Source organism: Acomys minous (genome assembly GCF_964271855.1).
Source record: "Acomys minous genome assembly, chromosome: 1".
NCBI lineage: Eukaryota > Metazoa > Chordata > Mammalia > Rodentia > Muridae > Acomys > Acomys minous.
In genome coordinates this window covers 33,213,447-33,234,519 of record NC_140483.1, presented here as the reverse complement: position 1 = coordinate 33,234,519, position 21,073 = coordinate 33,213,447, and the positions used below count along the sequence as shown (strand labels likewise).

The window sequence follows — 21,073 nt, the reverse complement described above, 5'->3', positions numbered from 1 at the left end:
TGGTTCGCTGATTTCCAGCCCTGCTAATATAGTCTATGTTGTCCTATTGATCACAAATCTCTCGTTAGATCTGATAAATACCCTCAGGTCTGAACTGTGAGTTGTGAATACTGGAAACTGCCCACTTGATGAAGGAAAACAAGTGACGCTGCTTCAAACCTGACAGATATTCAGATCAGGTTCCTGATGCCTGTAGCACAGTGAAGACTCATCCCAGCGACCCACTTAGAATAATGACAACAAGGCAGTTTATATCAACACAGATGTGTGGCTAGGGATGGTCTCTCATTCCATCCAAGGCGATTTTTCTGTGACAATCTTGCAGCCTTCCTCTGGAGCAGGAAGGTAGTTTTCCATGTGTTCGGTGATCCCAGGTCAACTTGTAAAACAAGAGGCTTCCTTTGGCTTGTCCAGCCACTGTTGACATCTGTAGAGAACCCACTGCATAAGTTCAGAGCACAGAGGAGGTCAGACCCCCAACTTTCCACCTCCCTGTGAGCCAGCTACTGGGCTTGGACATCCTCCTGAGGGAGCAGAAGGGTGTCCAGTCACCACTCTCAGCTGAGGGATTAATGCTCCCCCCAGATGGGACCACCAGGAACCCAGCAGACCACTAGCGCAAGTCACAAAACACCTCTCTGCTTTTCCCCAGCTTAGTTCTTAAAGGAATGCCCTCTCCTAGGATGGGTTAATGAAACACTGTCAGAAGATTCATCAAAATGTAACTGTGTGCTTTCCTAGAGGGACCCTGTGACTCTGAAGTGGCATACCTCGCTTCCTCTAAGCCTAGATAAAGGTCACAGCTAGAGATGACAGGCCAGCCAAGCTCCTAAGTGCAAGACACCACATTTCAAAATATTTTTAATAAAACAATGTGGAAAGGGCAGCCTGTTCACTTTCTTTTCCACCAAGGCATTCAATTAAACCTGAGATTTCTGGGAAAATCTGAACCCTCATCCATATTTTCCACTAGTAATAATTATAAAAGATAATTACGGAGCCTGCCTGTCAGGAATTCTGAACAATGCAACCTCCCCTTAATTAATTGCTAATTAAGATATGAAAGAACTGAAGTGTCTTTCATACTTCCTCACTTTATTAGGCCACAGAAAATCTTCATCAGGGATAAGAGAAACCTAAATATTCCAGATTTTGTTCCTCCTTGGCTTAGCCTGCCTGGTAAAGGGTGTGAGGAGAAGAAGGCCCACTATGGGCCTTTAACTGTATCATCCGGTCTAAGGGCATAGCAGAGAGGAAAGAAGTGAGAAGGGGCAGAAACTGACAAGGTGGGAGGCTCCGCCTTCTGCTCTGCACTAGCTAAGTCTTTTATATGCACGCAGTAGATCTTGGCTGCAGTCCTGCAAGGGACTATTGCTACGAAAGGGCGTAAAGGCTGCATTAGTTCCTTTTTTTTCTTTTTTTCTTTATGGTGGAAAAATACCTGACAAAAGCAACTCAGAGGAGAAAGGGTTTCCTCTCACAGCTTGGGAGCACAGGCCCTCATGGCTGGGAAGGCATGCTGTCAGGGCTGTGAAGTAGCTGGTGATGTTAACTCTGCAGTCAGGCAGCGGAGTGAGAAGACTGCCGATGCTCAGCTTGATTTCTTCTTTCATTCCAGTCCGAGACCTTAACCCATGAGACAGTGCTGCCCACATTCAAGGTGGGTCTACCCATTCAGTTAAACCTCTTTGGAACCCCCTTTGTAGGCACCCCAAGAAGTGCATTTTCACAGTGATCCTAAAACCCATCCGATCAACCATCAAGATTAGCCATCACACATAAGTGTGTGTCTGGCAAGGAATAAGATTTGAGCCCAGTTTTCTACTTTCTGTCTTTTGTTTATAAAAGTGGCTTGTTCTGCACGTTCACTGCATGCTCATGATTATGGAAAAAGCCAAAAGCATTTGTGGTAGCTGGCTTTCAAGGGTCCCCCAGCTGATCTTTGCAATCTGGTACTTACATCCTTGTCCCAGCTTTTTCCACATAAAAGGGTCTGATGTGTGTGTTAGAATGTTGCAGGGATGACAAGAGCAGTCACAAAAGACACTGTGCCTCCCAACCTCTTCTCCCTTAGACTGCTCACCCTGGAGTGAGCAATCGCCATGTTGTGGGGTTTTCCCACCAACTCTTGAGACGCCCATGGGGTAGGAACTGAGAACCGGGATGACAACTAACATTTAAAAAACGCTGGAAATAGAGTTTCTCGAGCAGGTCTTCCGGTGACGGAGGGCTCACCAGAGAGTCAGGAGGGTCCTAGGGCAGACCATGCCTACAAAGCCCTTTTGAAGGCTCAATGGACCCACAGGAGCTACTAGACAATAAATGCTAGCAGCTTTAGTCACAGGCTTTGAGCTGATTTTTGCATGTAAGTAGATACAAAGTTGAGAATTCACCAACTTATACATCCTGCCCCTCACCCCCCACCGAATCATAGTTTTGCCAATACCAGTGGGTCAGAGAATTCCTCCTAAGGAACATTGACAGGTCTGTGTCTGAAAGCAGGAGTCTGAAGGAGTAAGGCATTTAAGGTTCCTCTTGGGAGGAAACTTTGGGAGACAGAGACTATGAGTCAGTTCACCAATAGCTGCCTAGGGTTCCCATTTTGTCAGATGGATGACTAAGCACAATTTGTTGATCATTCACAACCTGGTCCATTGTTCGGCAACCAACTGCTAGAAAAAAACTGGGAAAAAAAAAAGGATTGATTATGCTTTCAGGTACTGGGTGATTTTGTCTAGAGCCGGTCAGCATCCTTGGAATCAATGGCCATTACTGATATGTCAACAGCAGTTAGCAGCATATAAATCCATGCCAGTCAAGTTCAAAGTTTATCCTGAATACCAACACGAACCATTGCTGTGACATCTAAGGTCTCAGCCGTGTTTTATTCCTGCTCCTGGGCTGGCAGGTGCCTTTCTTCTGCCCATGTTTCACCTAAGCCATAGGGGAGACACGCTCAAGGCTTTGAGAAGTCTATGACAGAAGTCAGCATGGCCTCTTGGGTAGTGCTCCCTGTACTGTGCAGATGCTTAGATCCTGCCTGGTCGGTCAGGAACAGGGAGCCCATGCTACAAAGACTGAGCCAAGCCCCTTGGGTCGCTGAGCTCACTTTCAGTACAAGAAGGTCAGCATTTGATAAGGAAGGAACACATACCGCGCGTTTTCTGGACATACTGCTTAGATTTTTTTTCCCACCTCAAAGATGAACTATTACAAGCTGACATTAGAAAATCCTGGGCATCAAAGAGGATACAGGTGAATTTTGTGACTGAGCAGATGCAAACATCCCATACATACTGGTTTGCTGAAGTTGCCCGGTCAGGTGCCCTCCCCTTTGACCTTTGGATATATCTCTGGTGCCCTTCACCCCCTCTGGGCCCTCTAGAAGTGGGAAGGTTGAGAGTATTTTGACAACATGGACCTTGGCGTAACATTTACCTCAGCTAAGCCTCTGAGACTTGCCACAGGAATATGTACCTATGTTATGATTCACCGTCTTCACTACCTGTCATAGCAATCCTCCTTGTCGCCAGCTATATGGAAGTCAGCCTTAAGATAAGTCCTTTGTGTTATAACTTAGAGCTGTACAATGGTTAATCAAATTAATTGGACCCATTCATGAGCTAATAGCTGTTAAATCACAAGGGTTGGAATGTTAGGTTCATGATGAGCTGCATTCTGACAAAGTAAATGTAGTTATGATTTCAGGAGAATTGGCATATACTGTCTCAAATGCAATTTCACCCTTCCTCAGCCCATAGGTTAAAAACATGCTTTTTAAAAACTGGTTAAATGAGGAAGAGCAATGTACTAACCTCCTGGTGCCCAGAGTATTAGTTCTAACCTTCTAGATTAACTCTCCCCGTATTTGGGTCATTTTCCTTGTGCCTCAAAAAGGAAATTACCTTACCGTGTTACAACTGCCTGGTGCCACAGGTGACAACTCCTTGACAGCAGGGGCTGTGTTCAGTTCTTCGTGCTCTTCATGTCTCGCAGGCTCCACCAGTGACCACAAAAGTAAACAGTCTCGCACATCCACACTCACATATGTCTTATGTGGGTATACTGTGAAAGAAAGTCTATAAGGATATAAGGATATACTCCATGCAGTCAACACGGGGATTAAAGATGCAGTGTTCAGGGAAGGAGGAGCAGGACAGCCACGTCATGGAGAGTGAAAGGATTGCCTTGACATTTTATTAACACGTATTCTGTTAAAACCCGCATGTGGATGTGCAAATAAACTAGATGGGGATAATGGTGGTGGTTGTTTGTTTAATCAAAGCAAGTTGAACAGTGTTTTAGAAAGGCTGCAAACAAAACACTCTGTGTACCTGTGGCATACGCATAATTAGACTTAACTGAGCAAGAGGGAGGAGGGTGTCCACTGCTGGTAACTATGAGACACCACCCAGCTGAGGCATTCCCCCCACAAAGACTGGGGAAAGGGGCCCAGGAATTCCCCTCTAAGCCATAAAGAACTTCTCACAAGCTGTGCCCACCCTCTCCCCACTCCTACGCTGCACCCCCCTCCCCAACAGCACTCATGCAAAACTGATCCACAAGGGCTCCTAAGGCTTCTTCCCAAAGTGAGGAAGCACCAGAGTGCCTGCTGGGTCCTTTGTGCTTCCTTCTGTCCCAGCTCAATCTGTTTCTTGGGAAGTGAAAACAAAGTGGAAGGATAGAGCCACTCTCTTCGAGAACCAAGATGGGGAGAAATGACATGTTTCCTGTGGGTATCTTTATTAACCATTCCTTTATTACGATATGTACATGTCAGCCTTATCATTTTAAGATTTGAAACGTGATAAACATGCTAGTTGAATGAATTGATGACTGTGCCCATGTTTTGCTAGAGAAGCAGGTACCACAAGTAGCACGTTGCAGATTTTTGGAGTTAAGTGAGCTGAACAGAAGGGGATGTTGCCAACACTCTCAGTAACATTTACTTAGTTGGTTCAAACGACATTGGACCAGCTCTCTGAGAGTGAAGTCACCACCTCACCTATAGGGGGAAGGGAAGAAGGCAACAGGTGGTATAAAAAGGAGAAGGAAGGATGGAGAGATTGTTTAATATTAGAGCTATCTGTTCCTTAAGTGAAAACTTAGGATGGCTACTGTGTAGGGGGAGGCCCCATCCAAGTTCTGCACGGGGCCCCTGATTAAGAAGGCTGACAATACGCTGGCACAGAAGCTTCCATTCACTGTATCCAAATTTCCTCCCAAATTACCTGCAGTTCTCCCTTTTCGTGAGCAGCTACATCTAATTAGAAGAGGAAAATACCTGTTGTATATATGATCTATAACCTCTGTCTCTGCCAGCAGCAAAGCTGCTGAGGCCCGCTTCTACTCTGAAGGTGCAGCCCCATAGTACTGGCAGCCCCCCTTCTCAAGGCAGCCAGAGTATTCAGCAGAGACTGATGCAACCAGCCCTTCTAGAACACTGTGACCTCTGCACTTCCTACCCCTCTGGGGTTCCAGGAAGGCCTCCCGGCAAGGCAACTGCATCCAGGGACAGTTTAGAGAAGACGCCTAGGCTTTAGCAGAATGCTTGTGGCCTCCTCCTTTAGATTCCAACCAGTTTTGCAAATGCATCGTCTTTAGGCATCTATAAATGAGATCCCTAAGGTTTAGTGTCCCTTTTGGAGAAGGCTTAGTAGCATTTGTGAACAGGAAGTCCTTGAAGGCATAATTATCGAGCCACCAACTGCATTGGCAGATCCTTAGGAACTGCGGTGGGGGAGCCCCGTCCAAGTTCTATGCAGGGCCCCTGATTAAAAAGGCTGGCAGTATGCTTGCACAGAGGCTTCTACTTAGAGTCGCTGGTCATGCTTTAGGGTGATGGTGTTTCTAACCAGAGACGATTATTCTGCATCCATTTATTCATTACCTATTGAGCTCCCCCTTTGTTAGTATTGTGCTTGGACATGATCCAAATAAAGCAGGAGGAGGATAAAGATGCTGACCTTGTGGAGAGTCAGGAAGGTCCTTGAGAGCCTGCAGTGAAAAGTTGAACAGATAAAGAGACTCCGCCAAATGCTAATTTCATCGTGAAGGAGTGCTCAACATGCTGAAGACACTGAGGGGATAAAGGGGACTCCGGTTTGCAGGAGTTGGGACGGGAGGCTTCTTGGAGGAAGTGACAAACATCTGTTGCAATCAGATCATCCAAATCTTGTCACAAACACTTTTAAAGCTATTGAGTGTGTTATATAAAACATATTTCTGAATCTACGATGATTCTACATCATTTTTACCTTAGATATTTATCATTTTATCACGAGGTTGTGAAACTTAATCAAAAGAATTAATAAGATAAATAAATAAAACTCTGGAGAGAGAGCACAGTAAGAGGAGAGAAAACGGAAACAGAGGTTCCCACTGTAAAGCCACATATTCCTTCCTGTTGCAGGTGTCTGCTCCAACTCAGAGGACAGAGCTGTTCTGGAGTTAGAATCAAAGGGCGCGCGGTCACGAGAGAACATCAGTGAGGACGGCATCACGAAGGTACTGTGTGCTGTGGGCCTTTTACTACCCGCCATGCCAATGGCCACTTTAAGCCTTTCAGTAGGAATTGCCTATTCCCCGGGACCCGAGACCCTTTGTCACTGAAACAACAGCCTTGGGGATACGCTCCATGAAATGAGCTGGCCAACAGCATCAGCTCCTCTGGGCGTCACACGGTCCCTCAGATCACTCGAGACACCAGGTACTAAGATTTTGGCTACTCATAAAATAGTTCTGAAATGCATTTCATGATGCGGTTGGTAATAAAAATGTCTCGCTGCACTCCGTCCCTCCAAGAAAGCTAGACTTGATTCCCAGCCCAGAGTGCCTGCACAGGGCCTGCGTGAATCAATGCTAAATTATTCACCAGGCTGACTCTAAAAATTCCAGAGTTCCAAAACCCCTAATAAAGTATTATGAAAAAATATCCATCTCTTTATCTCTATCCATAACTATTTATACGGCTGGAGGAAAAACCTGTCGTTTTATTTCTTTTAATTTAAAAGCTTTCCTAATTCCTTTTTCCTACCACATATATATGTCTGAAAAAATTTGGGGTTGAAATAATAACCTCTAAAAAAATGGGCGAGAAGAAAGGCTCTGAGGGTGCTAAGCTGACAGGCGCAATGAATATTTCACTCCCTCAGTAACTTGCATGGCACTCAAACCTTATTCATCGAATTGAGAACTTTTCAAACAGGTGTGTCTGGGTGGGTTTTATTATTATTATTATTATTGTGCAAAGCAATGATGATATACCCACCAGCCCTTTCTGCACTATTTGTTTACACAGTTGTAAAGTCTGTCGAGGAAAAACTCATTTCCTTCCTGTGCCTCATTGTGTCCTTGCCTTGTACTCAATATCCCTCCTAGCACCCTACAGCAGACACAGTACAAGTCTCATCTGAAGCTCCACATCGCAATCCTCCTAGATTGTCCTCAGCAGCACCCTGCCTCAGTTAGGGTCATTTGACTACAAAGTATATATATATATAAAAAAAAATCCTGTCAGCCATTAGCATTTCAGGGTAAGCTGGTGAGTTTGAGGTTTCAAGGCTACGAGCTGAATGAGAACAAAATTTCTGCAACCATACAGAACTGGAACAGGTTGGATCAGCTGGGCAGTGGTGAGGGCTACCTGTCACAGAGCATCCCGTGTTTAGATGGTGACAGTCTCACTTACCTGCACTCTGCTCAGAGAACACATTTCTGGACATGGCAAACCACTTGAGTTGGGGAAAGATTAAAACTCTCATCTAAAAGACTTCCTCAGATAAAAGCACTTGATTTGTGAGCTGACTTCTAAGCATCCAATGCCAGCAGAAGACCCAGAGTACTTTCACCCTTCTTTGCATAGATGCTGAATAAATGACTTAACAAGATTGCTTCGGATGTGAGAAAAACTTTAACATGGTAAGAGTACCCCATATCTCCACCCAGCCCTGCTATCTGAAGCTTTTGCTCAAGGGATTAAAAGGATGAAAGATAGGCTCCAGGTTCATGAATGAGACCCAAAGGTGGGAAAATAAGTACTTTGCCCAAGATGAGCAGCAAGAGAAGACAATACTGAGGACACATGTCACTGTCACATTTGGAAACAACATCATTCCAGTATTTAGGCCCTTGGCTTCAAGTTTACCCTTGAAAATGAGTGCACATCCCAAAAGGACATGGGCTAGATGAGTCTGCTCTTTAAAGAGAACCCAAAGGATGAAGACAGATTCCATGACAGCCATATCCACGCCAGGATCAGGATCTATCTCGGTTCAGGGCTGGTAGAAGCTCCTGGTCCCAGGGAAAGTCAAACCAAGATGGGAGGGAGAAGCTCAGATAACTACTATCAGGGGCCCAGGACAAGGAGGGGAGTTATGCTGTGTCCCCTGAAGGTAGGACTTCTCAGAAGTCTGCAGAAACTGGTTCAGGGTAATTCTCAGACTCAACCATTCTCCATCAGTTATATCTGAAAGTCACCCCCAGGCATAGAAGCTAGCTCATCTTTCCCTGCTAAGCCTTGTCACATGTTGTCCCAGGTGCATGGTGGACCTCTCAGGAGAACATGGCTTATGCAGATTAACTTTCTCTCCCACACACTTACAAATATCGTGTGTGTGTGTGTGTGTGTGTGTGTGTGTGTGTGTGTGTTTGTGTGTGTGTGTGTGTGTGTGTGTGTGTGTGAATGCTGCTTGAGATAGAATTGCAGATGTTACCAAAAAGGAGGACAGCTAGGTGACTCCATGGTTTGGCAGTTCGGTCCAAGGTAAGCTCACCAGGCTGGGTTGAGCTGCCTGGATCAGTTTGCTTCTCTCTCCTCCTCCTCAGTCCCAATGCATTTGTGAGCAGCTTATTTTAAGCGCTGATTAGACGAGCCCTTAATAACATTAGAACTTAAATGGCCCCAGATAGGCTTTCAGCTTCTTGCCAAATGGAGACAAATGTGATATTTGGGGAACTGAGCTCTCAGCTTTGTGGCTGCTCTGGACGGCAGACGTGTTTTCAAGCATTTTGCCTTCTTCCCAGGTTCACTGCAGCCCGAGAGTGGCTTTGTTTATCTCCATCAGGGCCCTTTCATCTCTAAGGAACTTGGGCTCTATGTCAATGGTTTTGATGATCCTACATTTTCAAGGAAAGTTAGGTTGGTGACCATGAGCCCAAGAGAGCTCTGTCCTTCATGTTCTGTAATCTACAGGAAAGCCTTTCAGTGCTCCCACACCTTCCGGGAATCTTGAGTTCAGGAAACAACCTTTTTGAGCAACTATTACTTTATTTATTTAATTCGTTAGTGTCAGTAATACCTGAGTTTGGGTAGAAACAACAGAAAGTGATAAGGCATGGTTTTCTGTGGCCTATGTATATTAGTCACCTCTGTAAGTCATGTGTGGATTCATTTCCAGGAAAGACAGATGCATTGATCAAATAAATATGTATAGCTTTCCAATTTAACACTCTGTTGTTTGGGGGGAAAGGTAAGAACAGAATGGGAAACGAGAGGAAAAAAGATCAAAAGTAAGCATAAAGGAATGCTCTGGTGCTGAGGTAAAGATATTACAAGCAAACAAACAAGTGAGGTTGTCTTCTCTGCTGTTGATTCTCAGACCAGGCTAGGCATCCCCAAAACACACTAAACTCACGCTCTGTTCTGGTGAATACAGACAGTCAATCAGGAGCTGTCTGTGAGTTTAAGCTTCCTTGGAAACCCACAGTGCAGCCAAAAGCTCAGCTCTTTCAGCTTTCCAGAGGATACCAAACTTTGCACTCACCCTTGCACTAGGGAAAGGGATCTCCTGTTGTATTGTTTTCCTGAGTGGAACCAAGGAGCCCCAGGAGACAGGCAGGAGATACAGAGGAAGCTGAGGCCAAGGGAGTATGACTGACAAACCTGTCCTACTGTTCTGGCCCTACGAGTTCCCAGTTCAAGCCAACCTTCACGCACACATCATTGGGTAGTTAGGGATGCATTGTGCTGCAGCCAGAATCTGACACGACAGCTGCACAGGCATGGCTTGCTTTAGCTTTGGGGATTGCAGAAGCTCAGTAGAGTTTGGCCCCAGGATCATGTTTGATTCTATCTCAAACTGCAGTCAGTAAGGGCTCAAAGGCTGTTTGATGTGGAGAACTATAAAAGGAAGTGTCAGGGGTCTTCGCCCCTATGTGCAGCCTGTGCCTTTGAGAAGGTAAGCACCTGTCCAGTTGGGATGCACCTTCATGGAGAGAATATTGCTGGAAAGGTCACTTCTCCTTAAAGTACTTTGCTAGTGTTGTGTTTGTGGCTTTCTCTCAACATTTGTAGCTGTGAAAAAGTCAATGCTATTAGGTCTATGGGTTTGCTTGCCTGCTCTCTTCCCTTGCCAAGCCTTAGGCTATGTACAAAGGCTTTGTTTCATTTTGGCCTCTCCTCCGTGCCTTGTTTGGTCCCTTGTCTCTGTATGCAGAGAAATCAGCCTTCCTTCTTGCAAAGGCTCACTCTTCCCCTAAGCCCAAAGTCTGATACATTCACTGTTCTGTTCCAATGTCTCTTTTCATATATATATGCTTTTTTCATAAGCTATTTTTTTCTCCTCATCTTAGAGAAGACTTGTCTCAATTTAAACGAATAAAAGTAGCGTTCTCTTGCTCCATTGAACCTCTGTTGCCTCCTCTTAAACTCTGTGGAAGAAGGTTTTACATTTGCATACAACATTACTCAGGATTTAATCCTGTGGACAAAAGAGATGGCCTACTCACCCAAGCAGGGAATCCAATGTGCCCCGGCAGAAAGATATTTAGTAAACAGCATGTGCCATGACCAGTGTGCATTCTGATCACATGCAGGGCACACTGTATGGAATGTAAGGATGCCTAGCCTCTGTCCCAAATCATAAATAAAGTATTAGGATAAATGGAGAGGTGGGGCTGAGAACAATATAGAGGTGGGTTAAAACTCAGCAGCTGTGTCTTCTGGAAAGAAGCTGAACAGGTTGGACAGGAGTTCTCCAGATATATGAGGGATGAGGAGGAAAAGAAAGAAGAGAGGACCCATGTAGGTAGAAGAAACAGCATAGGAAAGTCAAGTGAAGTCCCTGGGGTCCAGCTAACATGAAATGTCACGGGCACTGTGTGCATGGTAGGCAGGCAGGGTGGACTGAGGGTGCAGAGACTACGTGCTAAGGCGTAGCACAATCAGATTGCCTTGAGAATGGTCACTGTGGAGCAGCAATGCAAGGGGCCACAAAGCAGAAAGCTGGTGTAACAGTTCAGTCAGAAGAAGATGGGACCTGACTCCAGCACAGCACTGTACGTGAATGAGGGGTCTAGACTGACCTCCTCCATCCTCCACAAATATACCAGAATACATGGTGTGTCTTCTACTCTAAAACCTTGGGGCATGTGTTGCACGATTCTTATCAAGCTTACTCTACTTGTACTACACTGTAATGTTCCTGATCAAATTGTATCGTCATCTCCCCCTTTTCAAATCACAGTACCTTGCTCACCATGAGCACTGAAAGAAAGGTTATTTAGTTGAATTGAATTTTCAAGAGCTTCTAACCATGAATAATTGAGGAATCAGCCATGTATAAGTGCTCATCATTTACATAATTGTGTAAACAAGCTGATAAAAAATTTTATTTTCCTCACTACTTTTATTATCCATGAATGCCTAACTTTGCAGCTCTCCAGGTTTCAGAGAAATAATTTTTAAAAATATGTTCTGTAAGCCACACAGCTTAAATCTCTCTGGAAAAGGGCTGAAGGGAGGGAACACATGACTGCATTGGCTAAACATAAAGCCATCTACAAACATTAAAAATAACATTGCCTGAACAGTCAGAATCGCAGGGCACACTGAATTCTGGGAACCAGGAACAGAGTCCCGAAGGTCAATGTGCAGATACAAATTGATAAAGCTAAGTATGTACTGAAATTGCCTTGTAACATACGGATCAGAACTGATCAAAAGCAGAACTTGTGCCTGTCTTGAAAAAGAGCATGTAAAATTATCTTTGGGCATGTAGGTCATCAAAGCAAGCTTAAATTATCCATGCTTTGCCCTACATGAAAATACCTATGTTGTAGTTTCAAAAATATTATGTAAGGAGATAATTGGTACTTACAGTTTTATGACTGAGTTCCTGTATGTGTGAACTCTATTGACCTCCTGTCTGCCTCCCCACCCATGCTCCCTCTCATCTCTCCATCTCTTTCCTATCTCTTCATCCCCTCATGCCAAACCAAAGCCAACTTTGTCTAATGTACCATCTACATTGTCACTCAAATGCAAGCCCTAGCTCCCTCCAGGAAACATGAATCAGAAATCTCCCAAGGCTGGCCCACGTCTAGCATGTGTAACCAGTAGCTGAGTACCACTGGCCTGTGACATGTAGGCAGCAGAGACAAGGAGAACATGGTGGAGGAAAGTAGATAAAGCAAAAGGCAAGATAAATGAGGGTCAATGGGAGAAAAAGGTAAAAGATGCAGTTAGCAAGTTTTTGGAGCAATTTTTGTATGGAATATAAAGGCCACAGAATGGGGTACAGATCATGAGTCCTGTTTTTGGAGATTTTGGAATTTGGTCAAGGGAGCAATTCTAAACCCAAAAGACAGACCATCACTGCACTTGGCCGAATATTCAGTACTGTCTATATTTCTGTGCTAGAAGCTCAAACAGGATATGTTTCAGAGGATGTTTGGAGCTGATAACCAAAGAAAACTTCAGAGCAGAGCTTGGGCAATCAAGCTGAGCCTTGACTGCATAGCTGATGTGTACTTAGGAAGGGCGTGTGAGCCTAGCACCTGGAGCTTTGGAGGAGGCAGGAGGGAGACTAGAAAGAAAGGAGGAGAAGGGAACAGAGAGAAAAGGCAGGGTGCGATGATGGTGTAGTAATTACAGAGTAATCAACATAGCTGTGTTTTGTCTCCATGGACACTTGTGCCAACCATGGGTCTAGTTTGGCCAAAGACCAACGCTGTAGGGCAGGAAATAGCTCTAGGATCCCAGTCATGTCTGTGGCCCTGTCTCTGTGATGGTATAGTGGTGAAGCCTTCCCAAGGTCTGCTTAAAGAGAGTGTTTCTTGCCCTGACAGCCTTACACCTTAAAGACTAAAATAAAAAAAAAATTTCTGACACATAGTAATTGTACATATTTATGAAATCCAGAGTAACATAATTGGTATACCTATCACCTCAGTCATTTATCATTTCTCTGTCTTGGGAGTTTTAAGAATCCTTCTTCTAGCAATTTTGAAACATTTAATTAACGCTTGTGAACCATAGTCCCCCTACTATGCTACAGACCATTAGGAATTCTTCCTCTCATCTGACTGAACCTCTGTGCCCATCAGCGTCCTCTCGCTATCTGCCTCCCACACACCTTCCCTGGGCTGCGCAAAGCACTATTCCACTCTCTACAGTGACATAACCTTTCAGCTTCTACACGCAGGTGAGATGTGGTCCCTGTCTTTCTGAGTTTGACTTATTATTACACTTAATGTAGCCAGACTGACACTGACCCCCTGGATTCTCTAGCAGTCGGATGTAAAGAGCCCATAGAAGGTCCTCAACAGCCTTTGCCAGTTGAAGGATCTGTAAACCTTTGCAACTAATGGAGAGAGTAGTAAATTAAAGGCAATACACTAGATTGACAATATACTAGAAAATTCTATGGCTACCTGAAGTATACTGTAAATGATGTTGTGAAAGTTCCCTGCTCCCAAAATTAACCCCACTTCACCATCACCCTCACCCAAATTTTAGAAAAGCAATAACACTGGTTGCACAGTGTCACCTGAAACTCTGCCATTTGAGACACATTATTGTCAAGGTTGACCGTGCCAGGTTCTTCTTTCAGAGCCAGTATACCCAGAGATACTTGTTTCTCCACACTGGACTACTGATGGTTTTAGTAGTATTTTTTCTGTTGTCTAAGAGCCACTGGAAGAGGATTATACAGACTGGAGATGGTGAAATGATAGAAGAAGGGACAATAATTTTAGGACATATTCCTCCAGAAAATGCAGAGCTAAGGGTAAGCAATATACTCGGATATAATTTGGTGGATGGTCTAGATAGCTACCAGGTAGAAATTCTAGTCAGTGAGAGAGTCGGGGTGAGGCAGGGAGAAGAGAGGGGAGGGGGGAGAGAGAGAGAAGAGCAAAGCTCCTTAAGGATTTCTAAGGTCTTCTTCTAAGATTTTGTTGACCATATTCAAGGGCCACCTGAGAAGGCCCAGCATCACTTCAGCCTGCAGCCAGAAGGAGGAGGAGAGCGAGAGCAGGGCGGGGCTATCTGTGAGGCTTTGCCAGGCAGTGGGCTGAGTCAATGTTTGTGCAGCCAAGTCAGACCCAGCCACAGAAAGTTTTCATCAGCCCGGGGAGGAAAACTCCCAGAGTTCTCTGGCAGTGCAGAATAACTGTGGCCATGGGCCAAGGGGCTGCTACATTCTCCTGCTGAGTCAGCTGAGAGCCCTAAGGTTGGGAAATGATTTAAGAACTGTAACGATGAGAACTCTGATAGGCTGCTTCCAGAATTTCAGGCACATTGAATGTTCAGTCTAGAACTTTAACAATCATTTCAGTTCAAAGAAATTATAGTTTGTTAATATTTTCCCTGTGATAAGTGTTGTTTGGGTTACTTTATTCACTCATTTAAAGTTTGTTTGTTTGTTTGTTTGTTTGTTTATCACTTTGTATCCCCAATCATAGCCCCCTCCCTACTCTCCTCCAGGTCCCAGCCTCCCTCCCCCTTCCCCCTACTCCTCAGAAAAGGGGAAACTATCCACTCCCACCAACCCATCCAAGTGTATCAAACCAAAGCAGACTGAGCGCATCCTCTTCCCCTGTGGCCTGGTGAGGCAGCCGTGCCGGGGGAAGTGATTGAAAAGCAGGCAACAGAATCTATGTCACAGATAGGCCCCCTCCCCTTATTAGGGGACCCACATGAAGCCTGAGCTGCCCATCAGCTACATCTACGTAAGGGGATTAGGTCCAATCCATACATGGTCCTTGGTTGGTGCATCAGTTTTTGTAAGTCCCTCTGGTTAGGTGGCTCTGTTGGTCTTCTAGTGCAGCTCCTGTTCCCCCCCCCCCCAGGTCCTTCTATCCTTCCCCCTTCCCCACTTTTCCACAAGACTCACTACTCTTGCAGACAGGAGCCTATCATAGCTGTCCTCTGAGAGGCTTCACTCAGCAGCGGATCAAAACAGATGCTGACACTCACGGCCAAATATTCGCTCATTTTTACCACCTGACAATCAACAGTAGTCGTAGATGCTGTTATTGTTTCCATTTACAGCTTAGGAAACAAAGGACTAAGCCAGGAAGTGGAAGATCAGGAAATTATACCTAGGAAGTCTCTGTTCAGAACTCTTTCACATAAGCTCTGCCCTGGATATCATATAGTCAGACACCAACACAGAAAGGAGGCTGCTCTTTGTCATTTGAGTCTTGTCACAGTCAGCTTAGTGTGTACTTACCACTTTGCAAGAAGAAATTGTTAGGGGAGTGATCATGACATATCTTGTGGGAAAGTGCCCCTGATTCCTCATGGAAGGGGAAGTCTGTTCTGGAAGGGAAGCAGGACGGTATAGGAAGTAGCCTATCCCCCTGAGTCAAGCCTCAGCACAGGGTATAATGGAGCCCAAAGAATGATAATTCTTGAGATGATGACCTGGGAATGGAAGACCAGATGCATTCATCCTTAGGATGTAACACAGTGATAGAGTGTATTGATGAGAGTTTGATGTGATCAATGCAACAAAAATTGATGGTGAGTGTGAGGATACAGGAGGAGTGGTGACGCATGCGCTCATCGAGTCAGCTGCGCTCACTTGAATGCTAACTCTGGCCACGTGCTAAGTGCTCCCGGGAGAAACGGAGTCCATTAGGACCTTGCAATTTAAGGAGTAAAAAAAAAAAAAAGCAATGCAATGATGGTCATCTCTCCCTCCATCACCACATGAGAATACTAGAAAAGGTCAGTCCTGTTTGCTTTTAGGAAGACACTGAAGATCCAGCAAGGTGGGTCATAAGTAAAGGGATTTGCTACTAAGTTTGACGATCTTAGTCCAATCCCTCAGATCTGTACAGTGGAAGGAGAGAACTGAGCCCACCTGGGGTATGCATGAACCCCTAAGCCCTCTACAGAAACAAGGTGTGATTAAAAAAAAAAAAACAAAGAAGACATTGGCAGTTAGATATCCTTGAGTCAGGCCACTGCAGAAGAGGCCCGTTCAGATGAGAGGCCTTTAAGATGAGGACCATTGCTGTTTGGTGTGGAAAGAGAAGAACGGAGGAGTGAGCTGTAAATAAGAGTAACAACGGCGCTAGTGGAATTACGGTGGAAAGTGGCAGATCTTCTGCAGTTAACATTATCATGGGTCATTTGATGAAGGAAAGGAAAGGACTTCTAACACTAATGGAGATGTGGAGGTGCATGCCTGGTGTATAATGAGAATGCCTAGAGCTTTATCAAAGGTGGCCAGGGTCTTGCATCGTAGAAGGGTGGATAAAGATGTTAAAATTGTTATGGGAGCAATTATGATTGTAACTGAGGTAATGATAAAGATAATGGACCTGTAATTGGAAAGCTGGTGGCTGTAAAGGAGATGGCGAGGGCAACCGAAATGTAGAGGGGGTGATAAGAGAGGTAATGGGTGGCCGTGTGAAAGGTAATGGAGTTGTAATGTAGATGACGCTAAAAGGTAATGGAGTTGTAATGAGGTGATGACTGTAGAGTTTGGGGGGAAAGATGATCATCTTAATGGAAATAAGAGGAACTGTGTGACGCAGGTGAGAATGGTATGCAGAATGTGGAGCTGTGGGTGGCTAGGGAAATAATGACCAGCTACACCCCAAATTCTCATTACATGAGAAGTTCTAATGGACCCTGGAAAAAGATAATGATGTTAATGGAAAAAAATTGGTGGCTACAAGAACATCAAGAGCTTGTGATGGCATTTGGAGCGAGAGTGGGAGAGAGCAAAGGAAGTAGGGCTTGAGGGGTGAATGCATGTGGACCCTCATGTAGGTCTCATGCGTGAGGTGAGGTGTCTGAGAGAGTTTACTAGGCAACAGCCCTGTGAGTCCTTAGGCTTCACACAGCTGCTCTTGCTTATAGCAAGCGTGTAATACATACAAAGCTACTCTATGGTAAACAGACCTGCCTGAAACATCAAGTTGAATTTACAGTCTAAATTTTGCTATTAAGATAGGAATGATAACACGCTAGCTCATATGTAGTACTTCTGTGAGCAGATGTGTAAACAAGTCTGGAAATCGTGAGTTTCCTGGAAAAATGAATGGATGAAGGGACTATTTGTATCTATCTTCTCTCTCTCTCTCTCTCTCTCTCTCTCTCTCTCTCCATATATTTTTCTATCTACTATTTATTAACCACTTACCTATCATTTATCTATATATTAGTCCATCATCTATCTCCTCATAGACACACACAAACACAGGCACATGTAACACATACCCATACACACACACACACACACACACACACACACACACACACACACACACCGCTAACACTCCAAGTAGGGCAGCAATTGTTCATTTCTCCAGGACTCGGTGCTTGACTAAGTTCTTTGATGAGGAAAAGCATCTGAGCCAGCTTGTGCTTGTGTTTCTTTTTTCTGTTTTGAGCTCCAGGAAGGAACCAGGGAACTACCAAAACCAATACTACCTAGGAGCATGTACAAAGGTCAGCTATCTACACATAGTGACCCCAGAGCATATCAGGAATTCAGGAGACATGACTAAGATACAGGGCTTATGAAGGAATCAGAGACGTTGAACAGATCCATCACCTACCTGAGGAGATGTGCAAGACATTTCCTGCCTCTGGATCCAATAGCATCAAAACCACTGGGAAAGATACTACAAAAATTCAGACTCCCAGGTCCCATCTCATGGAGGGTCTGATTCTGCATTTTTAAAAACTTGCTATGAAAAGTTACTATTTTTCTACTAAGTATCAACCTCTATTCTCTATAAGGTTAGAGAAGTGGTGAGGAAAGCTTATTTCCTGGAAACACATCAAATCTCACTCTTGAGTGACTCTCCCTTAACAGCAGGATTTGATTATCCTCTGCCTGCCTGCCCCTCCCTCTCAACCTGCATACAAGGTCTTCTGCCCCGTGAGGAATCACACAATTGGATTATGCAGTTTTCCAGCAGCAAATGATTTTAAAAATACCAAATGGTAAAAGTTAGCACAGGAATCCTATTTTTTCCAGACTAGAAGAATGAAGCTATGCAGGAACTGAAATCTGTGTCATGGGCGTAGGAAGGAACATGCCCAAATAGAGATTCACAGTCTCTCTAATTATGAGGACGGATGTAGATTATGGAGGGGGGAAGGTTGGCATCTTCAGGCTGTATTTGAAAGTCTCGCCTTACCAGTCTTCAGATATATCAGTTTGCTCTTTCAGATACTCAATGATTAAGAAGTGTCAAAACCATAGCAATATTCAATTTATGTTTCGGGAAGTGCAGCTCATTTCTGCCCTTAACTGAAGAAGTTGTACACAGGTGTCAGTCAAAACTATTCAAAGGAGGGGATCATTGCTTAACGATGTGTCACAGATTAAACTATCCTTTCCATTCCTGAAACATTAGAATATTTTTCAACAGCCCATGGCCTAAGTTTTTCTCATCCTTCTAACCTCTACACCTTCTCACATCCTCAGCTTCCCAGAAGGTTCTAGAACGGTGCCTTTATTACTTAAGGAGAAAATTCCAGGTCCTGGTGGTGCTACTTTGCCTTAGAGAAAGCCAGAAATATACCTGACTTCTCTGAGAAGACTTATGTTACATATATACTGAGAATTAACCACGTCCGTATTATCTGATCCACTGAGGAGCCTCTCTTGAGAGTGGGTTCACATTCAGGGTCACTCTCTTTCTTTCCTTATCACCCCTTTTATGGGATGTGGACCACTCAGCCCTTTTTTAAACTTGTTATTTTCTCAGTGATACTGACCTATCGCTTAAGAAATAGAACCTTTCCCCTGAGCCGAGTTGTCATTTGTTAGCCGCTAATTGCTCATTAACCTCCCAGGTACTTCCTAGAAGCCAGGACCTCGCCTCTATTTGTCAGGGTGGTTCGCCGGGTCCCCCTTTAATAAAATTACAACTTGAGGAAACAAATCATTTATATCAACTACAACCCCATGGCTTCCTCTCACGTTAATCATTTCAGGCAGGTGCTATTAGGTAATTCAATCACTGGGCTACGGAAAGCTGCCACTGAATTAATGAAGAATGAACTCAAATTCTAAGAAGAGATTTTCTGAATAAATGGCTCTGAATAAAAACGTGGGAGCCAGCCCTGTAACCACAATGCACGGCAATAATATAAAATGCATGTTAAGCATAGTCTAGCATTTATCCCTTCTCAGTGATGAGAACTCTTTAGGAGCCACAGGAATGTATTGTGGCCACCTCCGGGGGTGCTCATCACTCCACACTTGGCTGTCACTTCCTAATGAGTAACGTAAGCTGAAGGAACTTTGGAACGCTCGCTCCAACATGGAGTGTTAGTTTATTCCCGTGGCAAGTCTTTCCTTTAAAAGGGCATTTGTGACTGCAGCCCCCTTCATACCCTGAGCTCTTTTCCCTCTGTCTAGACCTCCAGTGGGTACCCCTGCCACTAGGATGCTCTGCTCACAGCCACCAAGGAAGCTTTCTGAAACCCACCTATGACCATGCCATCCCGCTTAGCTCTCTCCAGTCTCCTTCATATTCAGCATCCTTGATGTTTCTAACAAGTCACACACAACAATCTGGAGTCAGGCTTCTGCTTAATCTTTCCAGACTGATCTCACAGCAGTCTCTTAATGGAGTATACCCATGGCTCATCCAAGCCTGAGTAGCTGCCTTCTCTCACAAAACTACCCTCTTACCCCTTGCACGCCTGCTTGAACCTAATTCTCACCTGTTCCGGGTGGTCTTAAACACTGCTCTTTCTCCTCGGACCCCTACCCCCACCCTGTTTTTGGGTTGAGTTAGGACTTTCCTGCCGAGTTCCTGGGCACCTGGGGCACAGAACTCCGGTATTGATCTGACCACTTGGTGCTGTAACCCTTGTAACATAAGTCTTTCTCTCCAAACACACTGCCAGCGCCTTGAGAATGAGGCTGCCTAGCATTTACCCATACATCTTTGGTGCTGAGAATGCAGTAGATGCATAATAAATACATGATGAATGGAAGAGCCAATGATGGAATAAACAAAATCATGACTGAATAGATGGGAGAACCCAATTGCAGGACTTATATGAATTCTAGGAGCCGCACGTCCATTCTCCACTCAGGGCAAAAACGTCTGAAGTTTCTTTATCAGATACCTGAAATTCAGTAAAGGGAGACTTAGCCCAGAAAAAGTAGGTCTCCCGACAGCTACTGAAAGCATCACAGCATCTTTAGCCTTATGCTCCTCGGTGAATATAAATGGCCCTGCAGCATGGGTAGGATTCTTCCCTGCATGGGAAACGACTGTTAGCTCTGTTAGCACCAACCCATGGTGACCCTGGGTTGCTTTTCTGGAGCCCAGGCTTCCAGCTGCATGGGAGCTGACTCTGTACACTGCATTTGGCTCTCGCCGCACCGTGGTCGCCTGGCATTTGTCATGCCGTGCTTCATCAGAGAGTTAATCAGGTTTGAGTTTTTAACAATGTGCTCGTCATGCCCACTTAACTTAAAATCAAGCCTGCTCAGGCATTAGTCCATCCTGTTCACTCACTCTGGTAGGCTTGGCATTTAAAACTTTAGAATTTATCATCAAGGAATGCCGTACATCTTAACCAAACACACTCTTATCCATAAATCCTTTCATTTGGCTGAGGTAGTTCAGGTCTAGAGACAGTGCTGTCATGGAGGAATGTCTGTGTTATTAACTCATCTGGATACCATAACACATGGCCACAGATCTGGGGGCTGCAGACAATACACATTCATTATTTTATAGTCTGTAGACCAGAACCTGGCCAGTTGTCTTACCTAAAAGCATGTGTACAATTGTGGAAATACCTTATAAAAGAAATTGCATAGATAGCATCTTTCTTCCTTGCCAAAGTTCTGAACAA

The 21,073-nt window shown here is 44.6% G+C and overlaps 1 protein-coding gene across 3 annotated transcripts in view; it reads left to right on the top strand.

Moving 5' to 3' along the window:
• Positions 1-21,073, top strand: part of TNR (tenascin R) — a 510,704-nt gene that overhangs the window by 310,779 nt on the left and 178,852 nt on the right. For 2 of the 3 annotated variants that reach the window (XM_084779764.1, XM_084779763.1), the window contains one exon: positions 6,413-6,507. The gene's annotated coding sequence lies outside the window, so the exon portion shown is untranslated. The other variant, XM_084779765.1, reaches the window with a different exon arrangement.